Source organism: Mauremys reevesii, linkage group 12 (assembly GCF_016161935.1).
Source record: "Mauremys reevesii isolate NIE-2019 linkage group 12, ASM1616193v1, whole genome shotgun sequence".
Classification (NCBI taxonomy): domain Eukaryota; kingdom Metazoa; phylum Chordata; order Testudines; family Geoemydidae; genus Mauremys; species Mauremys reevesii.
In genome coordinates, this window is record NC_052634.1 from 3,528,723 (window position 1) to 3,538,412 (window position 9,690).

At 43.6% G+C, this 9,690-nt stretch overlaps 1 long non-coding RNA gene across 2 annotated transcripts in view; it reads left to right on the top strand.

Moving 5' to 3' along the window:
* Positions 1–9,340, top strand: part of LOC120375570 — a 61,171-nt gene extending 51,831 nt beyond the window's left edge. Inside the window, exon 3 of one of the 2 annotated variants that reach the window (XR_005586639.1) lies at positions 8,791–9,340. This is a non-coding gene — a long non-coding RNA (uncharacterized LOC120375570). Of the gene's footprint in view, positions 1–2,007; positions 2,082–8,790 lie in introns of those variants that run through there. The other variant, XR_005586640.1, reaches the window with a different exon arrangement.
* The last annotated feature ends 350 nt before the right edge of the window (positions 9,341–9,690 follow it).

Here is a 9,690-nt window from a genome sequence, read left to right on the forward strand (position 1 = left end):
GTTAGCCTTTTCACTGAAGAGAATAACAGACAATTTGTTGTTGGGGACAATTAATGGAAGTGTTTATTAGAGATATAAGGTGGGTGATGTAATATTCTTTTATTGGTCCCATCAAAGGTATTATCTAATCCACCTTGTCTCTCTAATATCCCAGGACGAACCTGGCTACAAGACAGCATAATATGTTTATTGATGATCTGGAAAAGGGAAGGAGCAGTGAGGTAGCAAAATTTTCTGATAACTCAAAACTCCTTTGGACAGTGTAGATTAGACCAGACTGCAAAGAACTTCAGGAGCGAAGTGAATGGGCACCAAAATGACAGATGAAATTCAGTGTTGAGGGGCGTGAGGTAATGCACATTGGAAGGAATTATTTAAGCTATTTGTACACATTTCAGGGCTCTAAATCAATTGTGTCTATTCAGGACAAAGATATGGGGAGTCGCTCAGTGAAAACCCCTTCTCCTTCTGGTCATAAAGCCAACAAAATATTTGGCTGCTTTAAGAATGGGATAGAAAATAATATTGAAAATATGATAATGCTATTATATAATGGCTTGCCCTCACCAGAGAGACTGCGCTGAGTTCAGGTCAGTCTATCTCAAAAAAGACATAAAGTGGGTTTAGTGCTGGGAAGCAAGAATGATTAGTTGCACGGGGAGATTTATCTGAGAGGAAAGATTTAAAAGTCTGGGAATGTTTAATTTACAGAGAAGACAAGAAGAGGCAATATGATAGAATTATATAAAAGAATGGGCTGTATATAGATTGTTTATCCATGTACTCTTTTGCATAATAGAAAAACAAGTGCACAGTCAATTAAAACCAATAAAACTAATGAAAGGAAATACACAAAGTATCACTGGCATGTGGAACTCACTGCTACAAAACATTACCAAGTACAAGAGCTTAGCAGGATTCAGAAAGGATTAACCACTTTTCCAGATAATGAGAACATCTGTGGTTACATTCAGATAAAATATATACACTCTCGTGTGTCAGGGCATATGCTAATCTCTAAATGATTGGGGTTTGGAGCACCTTCCCTGATTGCATAATTGTCCACTGCAAGAATTCATGCAGCAACATCTTCAGCATCCAGAATTAGACACTCTCTGAGATTTGACACTGAAATAAATGGATCATTGATCTGATACTTAGGGTAGCTTTTATATTCCAAAACCAGGGTAGTATATGGATGTTTCTTATGCTGAATAGACCTCATATGAGTTCAGCTTCTTTGGTGGATACCTTCAGCTTGTGTTCTCAAAGGGATAGTTGAAAGAAATACTCAGAAGAGCATCTGGGTGATGCACTAATTCCAGGGACATTCTCCAGTGCAATTCTCCTGTCTGGTTCAGTTTAGATATTCTGTAATTTACTGAACCAAGGGAAGGGTTGAGTAGGTGAATTGGTGGGCTGCAAATTTTCCACCCTAATATCTCAGTTAAACTCGGGTGCATAGAAGGCAGAGAAAGGAAAACCAAAAAATCCACTTGTTAGCCAGAGGGTTACAGCTCAGTTGTGAAGTCCTCTGTCTGCCTGACTCTAGCACCAGTTAACCTAACAGTGATCACCTGGGACACTATCCCCTCTCCTTCCAAACCCAGCAGTGCCCCCAATTAAACCTCCCATGCATTGTCTCTAGCATGTGCCACCAGGATTAGTTATCAGGCCCCAAGATTCATGGTGCAGCTTTCCCCCCTGATAAGTAATAATTCTCAAGCAACATTCAGAATTGCAATTTATTCCACTAGTAAAACATAGAGAAAGTAAATCAGAGACAGTATAATCATTTCTTTTCTTTCTTATAAATCATGCCACATCTGAAAACTAATGTTCTCTTTGCATGCTCAGCCAGACTCTCTGTTTCATAATTTTGGGGGATGAACGTTCATAAATGTGCATAAATGTGAGGGACTGATGGCATTTAAAGCCGTGCAATCTGCACAAAGAGCTATCCAAGAAAACACCAATGGAGATTTCACCAAGCCTCTCTCCTGTCAGTCAGCTACTCCTGGTGTTCCAGTCCTTGGTTCCCAACTCCCTGCACAGCTCTTTTGATGCCCGTTAGTCCTGCCCTGTAGCAATCGCTGTTTCCAGTCTAAGGGCCCTCTACAATGTTCCACGGTCCTGCTGTGCAGCATCGCCTGTTATTCCAGCCCTGGAACCCCACACACAGCTCTGCTGGTGCACGTTACTCTTGACTCTGTTACCCGATTGCTGGGACTTTCCTGATCGGAGACTGCCAATAATGCCATACTGGTGTGATTTGCTAATGAGGTTACTATGTCCATTGGAGATGGGGTTAAATCACCAAACTCATTATCACTGATTTAGACCATAATAATAATTTGCAAATGTATAGTCACTTCCATCCGAGCATCTCAAAGCACATCCCAGACATTATTAATCCACACAACCTCCTTGTGCATTGACTGTTATACTTAGTTTACAGATAGGGAAACTGAAGCACATAGAGGGTAAGCATCTTGCCTCAAGGTCACACAGTGAGGAAGCTGGGGATGAGACTAAAAAGATAACCCAGGAGTTCAGGTACCTAGTACCTTGCGCTTAGCCCCTTTTCACACACCTCCTCTAGATAGCCAGACCTGAAAAGCTGTTTTAGTAATTGGTGCTGCAAAAGTCCAGTCATTATGGAACCGGGGTCCATTTCCATTCATTATCAAATGAAGCAGTGTTTGCCCCAAAAGTAGAGCCAAAGTGCCAGGAAATTTGAAACAAAGATTTTCCTCCAAGATCAGGACATAAAAGCAACTGAGAAACAAACATGTTACAAAGTTGTTCATGTAGTAAGTCCTGCAGGGCTTTCTGCAACTTCCTGGCTTTTTTTAATTTATAAATCAACCAACAAAATTCCTTTTGAAACACTCTGCAATTCAATCCAGGGCTGTTATTTAGTGCTTCGCTGCCAATTCCACAAATACAAAGCCCTCTCCATAGTTTTTTACAGCTAATAAACTCATATGATTTAGCTTCTCTTATTTAGAAATGTAACTTAATAAGTCAGGAAAGATATGGACATGGATGAGTGTGAGCTAAAATAACCACATTTACTGTATATTAATAGCGGTAAACTATTGTAAAGGGAAATCATGCCTCTCCAATCTATTAGACTTCTTTGAGGATGTCAACAAACATGTGAACAAGGGAGGCCCAATGGATATAGTGTACTTGGACATTCAGAAAGCCTTAGCAAGGTCCTTCACCAAAGACTCTTAAGCAAAGTAAGCAGTCATGGGATAAGAGGGAAGGTTCTCTCATGGCTCAGCAGTTTGTTAAAAAAGAGGAAACAAAGGGCAGGAATAAATGGTCAGTTTTCACACTGGAGAGAGGAAAATAGGAAGATCCCCCAGGGAGGTGTCCTGGGACCTGTGCTGTTCAACATATTCATAAATGATCTGGGAAAAGGGGTAAACAGTGATATGGCAAAGTTTGCAGCTGACACAAAATGCTCAAAACAATTAAGGCCAAAGCTGACTGCAAAGAGTTACAAAAGGATTTCACAAAACCCGATAAGTCAGGGGGGAAATGGCAGATGAAATTCAATATTGATAAATGCAAAATAATGCACATTGGTTGGAGAACAAAATCCCAGCTATGTATACAAAATGATAGGGTCTAAATTAGCTGTTACTACTCAAGAAAGAGTCATTGTGGCTAGTTCTCTGCTAACATCTGCTGAATGAACAGTGGCAGTTAAAACAGCTAACAGAATGTTAGGAACCATAATGAATGGGAAAGATAATATGACAGAAGATATCACAATGCCACTCTATAAATCCATGGCATGCCTACAACTCGAACACGGTGTGCAGTTCTAGTTGCCCCATCTCTAAAAAGAGATATTTCAATGAGAAAAAGTACAGAAAGAGACCAAAACGATTAGGGGTGTGGAACTGCTTTCCTATGAGGAGAGATTAAAAAGACTGGGAATTTTTAGCTTAGAAAAGAAATGACTGAGGGGGAATATGGTAGAGGTCTATAACAAGGGTTCTCAGACTTTTGTCCTGGTGACCCCTTTCACACAGCAAGCCTCTGAGTGTGACCCCCCTTATACATTAAAAACACTTGTTTAGATATTTAACACCATTATAAATGCTGGAGGCAAAGCGGGGTTTGGGGTGGAGGCTGACAGCTCCTGCCCCCCATGTAATAACCTCGTGCCCCCCTGAGGAGTCCCAACCCCCAGTTTGAGAACCCCACACATTAATGGTGTGGAGAAAGTGAATAAGGAAGTGTTGTTTTCCTCTTCACCTAACACAAGAACCAGGGGTCACACAATGAAATTAATAAGCAGCAGGTTTAAAACAAACATAAAAGGTACTTCTTAACACAACACACAGTCAACATGTGGATATTGTTACCATGGGATGTTGTGAAGTCCAAAAGTATAACTAGGTTCAGAAAAGAATGAGAGAAATTCACGGAGGATGGGTCCATCAATGGCTACTAGCCAAGATGGTCAGGGATGCAGCCCCATGCCCTGGGTGTCCCTAAACCTCTGCCAGAAACAGGGACTGGATGACAGCGGATGGATCACACAATAATTGCCCTGTTCTGTTCGTTACCTCTGAAGCATCTGGCATCAATGACTGTCAGATGACAGGCTACTGGGCTAGATGGACCATTGGTCTGATCCAGTATGGCCATTCTTATGTTCTTAAACATTTTATAATAACCCCAGTATGCTCTTCTTTTCCTCTTTTTTTTTTCTTTGCTCCTTTCTTCCCCTCCTCCTCTCTACTCTTGTCACTTTCTAATTTTCCCTTTCTCTGGTTTCTTCCCCCCCCCCATGGCATTTCTCTTTCATCTCTTTGTTCATCTGCCCCCCTAACCCCCATTCCCGGTTTCTGTAAAGCTTGGGGAAGTAGCACTAGGTCTCAAGGCAGCTTAGCTTCATGGTGGTCTATGGGACCATATCCTCCTCACTTCTGGATGTGCAAAATGGGCACAAAGAGATCAGCAAGGAGGCCTGAACCTGAAGATCAATAGCTGAGTGGGGCTGGACATGCTGGAAGCTGCTGGGTTCCAGGCTGGACTATTAGGAATTAATTTACAACACGGAGTGTTAGCTGCTTGCCCCCATTAGTGTGAATGTCAGTTGTGCAGTAAACTCTTTGCAGATCACCCCGCTGGGAGTACGCCCCATTATGAGCATCAAGGCATTTCTATCGTGCGAGCGGGCTTGATTAACAAGCATTACCGGAAAAGTAACTACTGAACATGGGCAGCAACCAGCTTCCCAAGATAACCATGGAGCTGCCCTGAGTATACTTCATAGCAAAAGGCACCTCTGTGAAATGAGTTTGGGGGGGCAGGGGGAGGGAGGCAGGGGAGGGAGTCTGAGTCCAGTTCCCGGTGGATAGTTGCACAAAGCACTATGATATTTCGTGCCAACTGATTCCTCCTGAGCAGAGGAAACATGAAGTGTGAACTTCCCCTTGCAGCCCAGTGGCAGTGTGTTTGGGGAGCTGTGCTACAGGAGCTGCTTTATGGAAAAATATAGGACTGGGATCAAATATGGTGCCTTTACTGGCAATGCGAGGGATGCTAATGTGAGCTGGACCAATGTGGATCTGGAGTCCTTCCAGGTACTTTGGTGCAAATGCTACCGATTTGCACTGGTGAAGGTGAGATCCAAATGTAACCCCTATATTCAGCTAAGCCACATCAGTAAATAGTTATAAATAATGTCAATATCCGGCTTTAAAACTGAGAGTGGCGCAGTCACTGGTGGGAGCTGAAAACTTGCACTTCCCAAGCATGGCTCTGAAGGTGACTCTTTCGTTTGTGTGGGCAAGTCCCTTTGCCTCTTTCCCTGTCTGTAAACTGACGCTACCTCCTGGGGATGGAGAGAGAATAATGACGCGAGGGTGCGATTTTCTAAGAGCGTTCCACATTGGTCTCACTCTGCTGCCATTGAGGTTGACGCTAGACCTTGTATTGACTGCAGCAGAAGCAGCTGGCATTGGCATAAGAGCTTTTGAAAACCACACTTAATAGCTGTAAAGCACTTGGAAGGAGCTTAGGGTTGGGCCCAAAAGCATAAAACCAGTTCTCATTTTAGCTTCCAGTGCTAGTCTGTCCTACCCCTGCTTACACTCATTTTTTTCCCTATGATACGAAACTCTTGCCACCCGGCTCACCCCTTGCCTGTTCCAGCCCAGTGTTGGTCCATAGGGGCTGTGGCCAAGATTTTCTAAAACCAAACCCCTAAAGTGAGGCTCTTAAATAAATTACTGTTTTTTTTTAAAAAAGCACTGGGTTCTGAGCACTCAGAGGGTTTTGAAAATCATACCAAAGGGAGCTAAACACACCCAAATCCCAAGGCTCACTAATCCATATTTAGGCTCCCGAAAGTGTGTCCTGACTATTCTAAGTGTCTCAGTCAATGGGGTTTGTGCTACTAAGGGTACGTCTATACTACCCACCGGATCGGTGGGTAGTGTTTGATGTATCAGGGATCAATTTATCGCGTCCCGTCCTGACGTGATAAATCGATCTGCTAATCGATGCCTGTACTCCACCACGGCAGGAGGAGTAAGTGGAGTCAATGGGGGAGCTGCGGCAGTCGACTCGCAACCATGAAGATGGCCAGGTAAGTCGAACTAAGATACCTCAACTTAGAATAGCGTAGCTGAAGTTGCATATCTTAGTTCGAACCCCCCGCTAGTGTAGCCCAGGCCTAAATCATTTAGTGTATGTCTACACAGTAACCCCCTTTCTTTCCTGCTGCAGAAGCACGTCTCAGAGCCCAGTCAACTGACTGAGGCCTGGGCTACACTAGCAGGAGGGTTCGAACTAAGATACGCAACTTCAGCTACGCTATTCACGTAGCTGAAGTTGAAGTATCTTAGTTCAACTTACCTGGCCATCCTCACGGCGGCGAGTCAACTGCCGCGGCTCCCCCGTCTACTCTGCTTACTCCTCCTGCCAAGGTGGAGTACGGACGTGGATTAGCAGATTGATTTACCGTGTCCAGATGAGACGCGATAAATCGATCCCCGATACATTGAACACTACCAGCCGATCCGGCGGGTAGTATAGATGTACCCTGAGGCTCATGCTATGGGGCTAAAAATAGCAGTGAAGCCAGTCCCGCTTGGACTCTGAAACCCAGTGAGGGGGTAGGTCTCAGGCCCCAGGCTCCAGCTGAAGTGGGAATGGGGCTAAAAATAGCAGCAGAGATGTAGCACAAGCCCAGTTGGCCTGGGCTCTGAGATGCACCACTGCGTCGTCGTTGTTGTTGGGGTTTTGGTTGTGTCTTTTGCAATGTATACATGCCCTTTGGGTCTTTTGAAAATCCCAGTCTCCGTGTGGTTTTTAGAGCCAAACTTTGGGCATTGAGGCAGAGATCTTTAAGTGCTCAAAGGAGAGTTTGACTTTCAATGGGAGTTGGGTGCCTAAAACATCTATTTGTGCCTTTGAGACTATCTTCCTCAGGCCAAAGCTTTCCAACCTGGTGCCGAACACTTGGTTCCTCAGTATGCCCGTGGAGGCACCCTGCATACATGTAGCTTGATTTTCAAAGGTCTGAGCAACCGCATGGTTTTTCAGTGGGGTTTGTCGGTGATCCGCACCTTTCAGAACCAGAACCCTTGTTATGCAGATGCCTAAACAGGGATTTAGGAGCCTGACTTTAGGCCTTTAGGTTTGAAAATATTGGTCTAGAGATTTTTTTTTACCCAAATAACTATCCAGCAAAGGTGCTAATCATGATAGTATCTGAACACCTCACAATCATCGATGCATTGATCCTCACAACACCCATGTGCAGTAAGGTGGTGCTCCTGTGTTATGTATGGGAAACTGCTGCACAAAAGACTAAGCAATTTGCCCACTGTCAGCCAGGGAGTCTGTGGCAGAATTGAGGCTGGATCTCCCAAGACTCAGGGTAGCACCAAAACCCATGGGCCATCCTTCATCTCTTGGCTTGAGCCTGAAACACAGAAGCCAAAGGGAGGTTTGCCATTGACTTCAGTGGGAGCAGGCACTTACACTGCAGTCAGACAGGGCTGCTAATGAGGCTAGGGACTCAGCCCTGATGATGGTATCTTGAAGCACAAAGCGGTAATGAATGGTAATTCTTCAAAGCCAGCCATTTGCTCTGTTTTTTTCTCCCCTTAACAACTGAACTGATTAGAATGAAACTTTGACTTGATTAGTGATTATTGTCTCGGTATGGCAGTCGCTCGCAACCCTTTCATTTTCTTGGTTTGTTTTTTAAAAAACATTGGCAGGCTTCTCAGTCCCTGATTTAATGCTCAGTTCTCTGCTCCATATTCATTTCTCTTTTTCTCTTCCTTTTTCTCTAGCATGAAAAGGTTTGAATTATTGTTTTATTTTTATTATTTCATTTTTTTTTTAAATTGGGGCATGTTTGAAATCTTGGGAGGACATTGGGGCACCTGTCTCATTTTTGGTTCCCATGCTTGACTCTCATTACTGGCTGTAGTTGGTGAGAGGAAGCTATACGCAAGCCTGGGCACATTCTCCACATGAAGACTAAGCTTTGATGGGAATGACAGAGGGAGTTGCAATAAGTTCCTGTTACAGAGAAAAAGGCAGTGGCTGCTTTGTTTCCCTCTTCCTCCTGGCTTGCAGCCTGATGCCCATATTCCCACCTGTGCCCTCCCACATCAGAGAGCTACAAAGGGTTAATATTAATTACCGACATCACAGCAGCACCTAGAGACCCTGAGTGAGATCAGGCCTCTATTGTGATGCTATTATTATTATTATTATTTATTATCTGCTTTGTGTTAGCATCAGGACCCCAAGGGGCTTCCAGTCGAAGCACAAGACAAGAGAGAACAGAAAGATACAGACCCAGGGGAGCAGAAGGATGTTAGATATTGTACAGCCATAAAGACAGGTACCATTCCTGTCCCGAAGAGCTTACAATGTGATAATGAAGAGAGAGAATTTTTGTAAGCAAATTGTATTTGGAACAACTTGCAAATCCATCACAAAGTCACAACGTCCACCACAACTGGCACTAACTGGCCCCAGTGCTGGCCGTCTTAGCAGAGAGGCCAAAGACTGAATAAGCCATAGAGACTGAACTGCTTTAAAAGTAGGCTTGGAAGGATGGGATAGGTCGGTAAATGTCAATTTCACTGCGCACGCACACACAAACCGGTGACAATGTATTTCCATCGACGATAATCTTACTTTGCCTGTATGTAAATTTTGGAGAATGCTACTTGGGAACCTATCAGAGTTTGACTTAAGGCTATTTACTTTGAATATTTTGACATGTGATGTTGGCCATTTGTGTTTTGATGGTTATAAAACTTTAACTTTTGGAACTCCATGGCTACTCTCGTGAAATAATTATTGCCTGACCTTCCACCATTTCCGGCAACTGTGAAAATTTAAACAGATAATTGAAAAAAAATGATTTAAAATAAACAGATATTATCTGCCTAAATTATTTTTTTTTAAATCAAATTTCACCCTTTCTTGCCAGGGGATGGCATGAATGAGTGACGCTCGCACTACAGCTGCCAGTGCTATTCCTGTTTTGTAGCTCAAGGAGGCTTTAGTCTCCAGTGGCATCAGATCCAGCACTAAATCAATCCCACATTCATCACATGCCTTCCAGATAATTTACAAAATATTAAGAGTGGAGAGCAGCTAGATACCAGCCACCACAGGGAATGT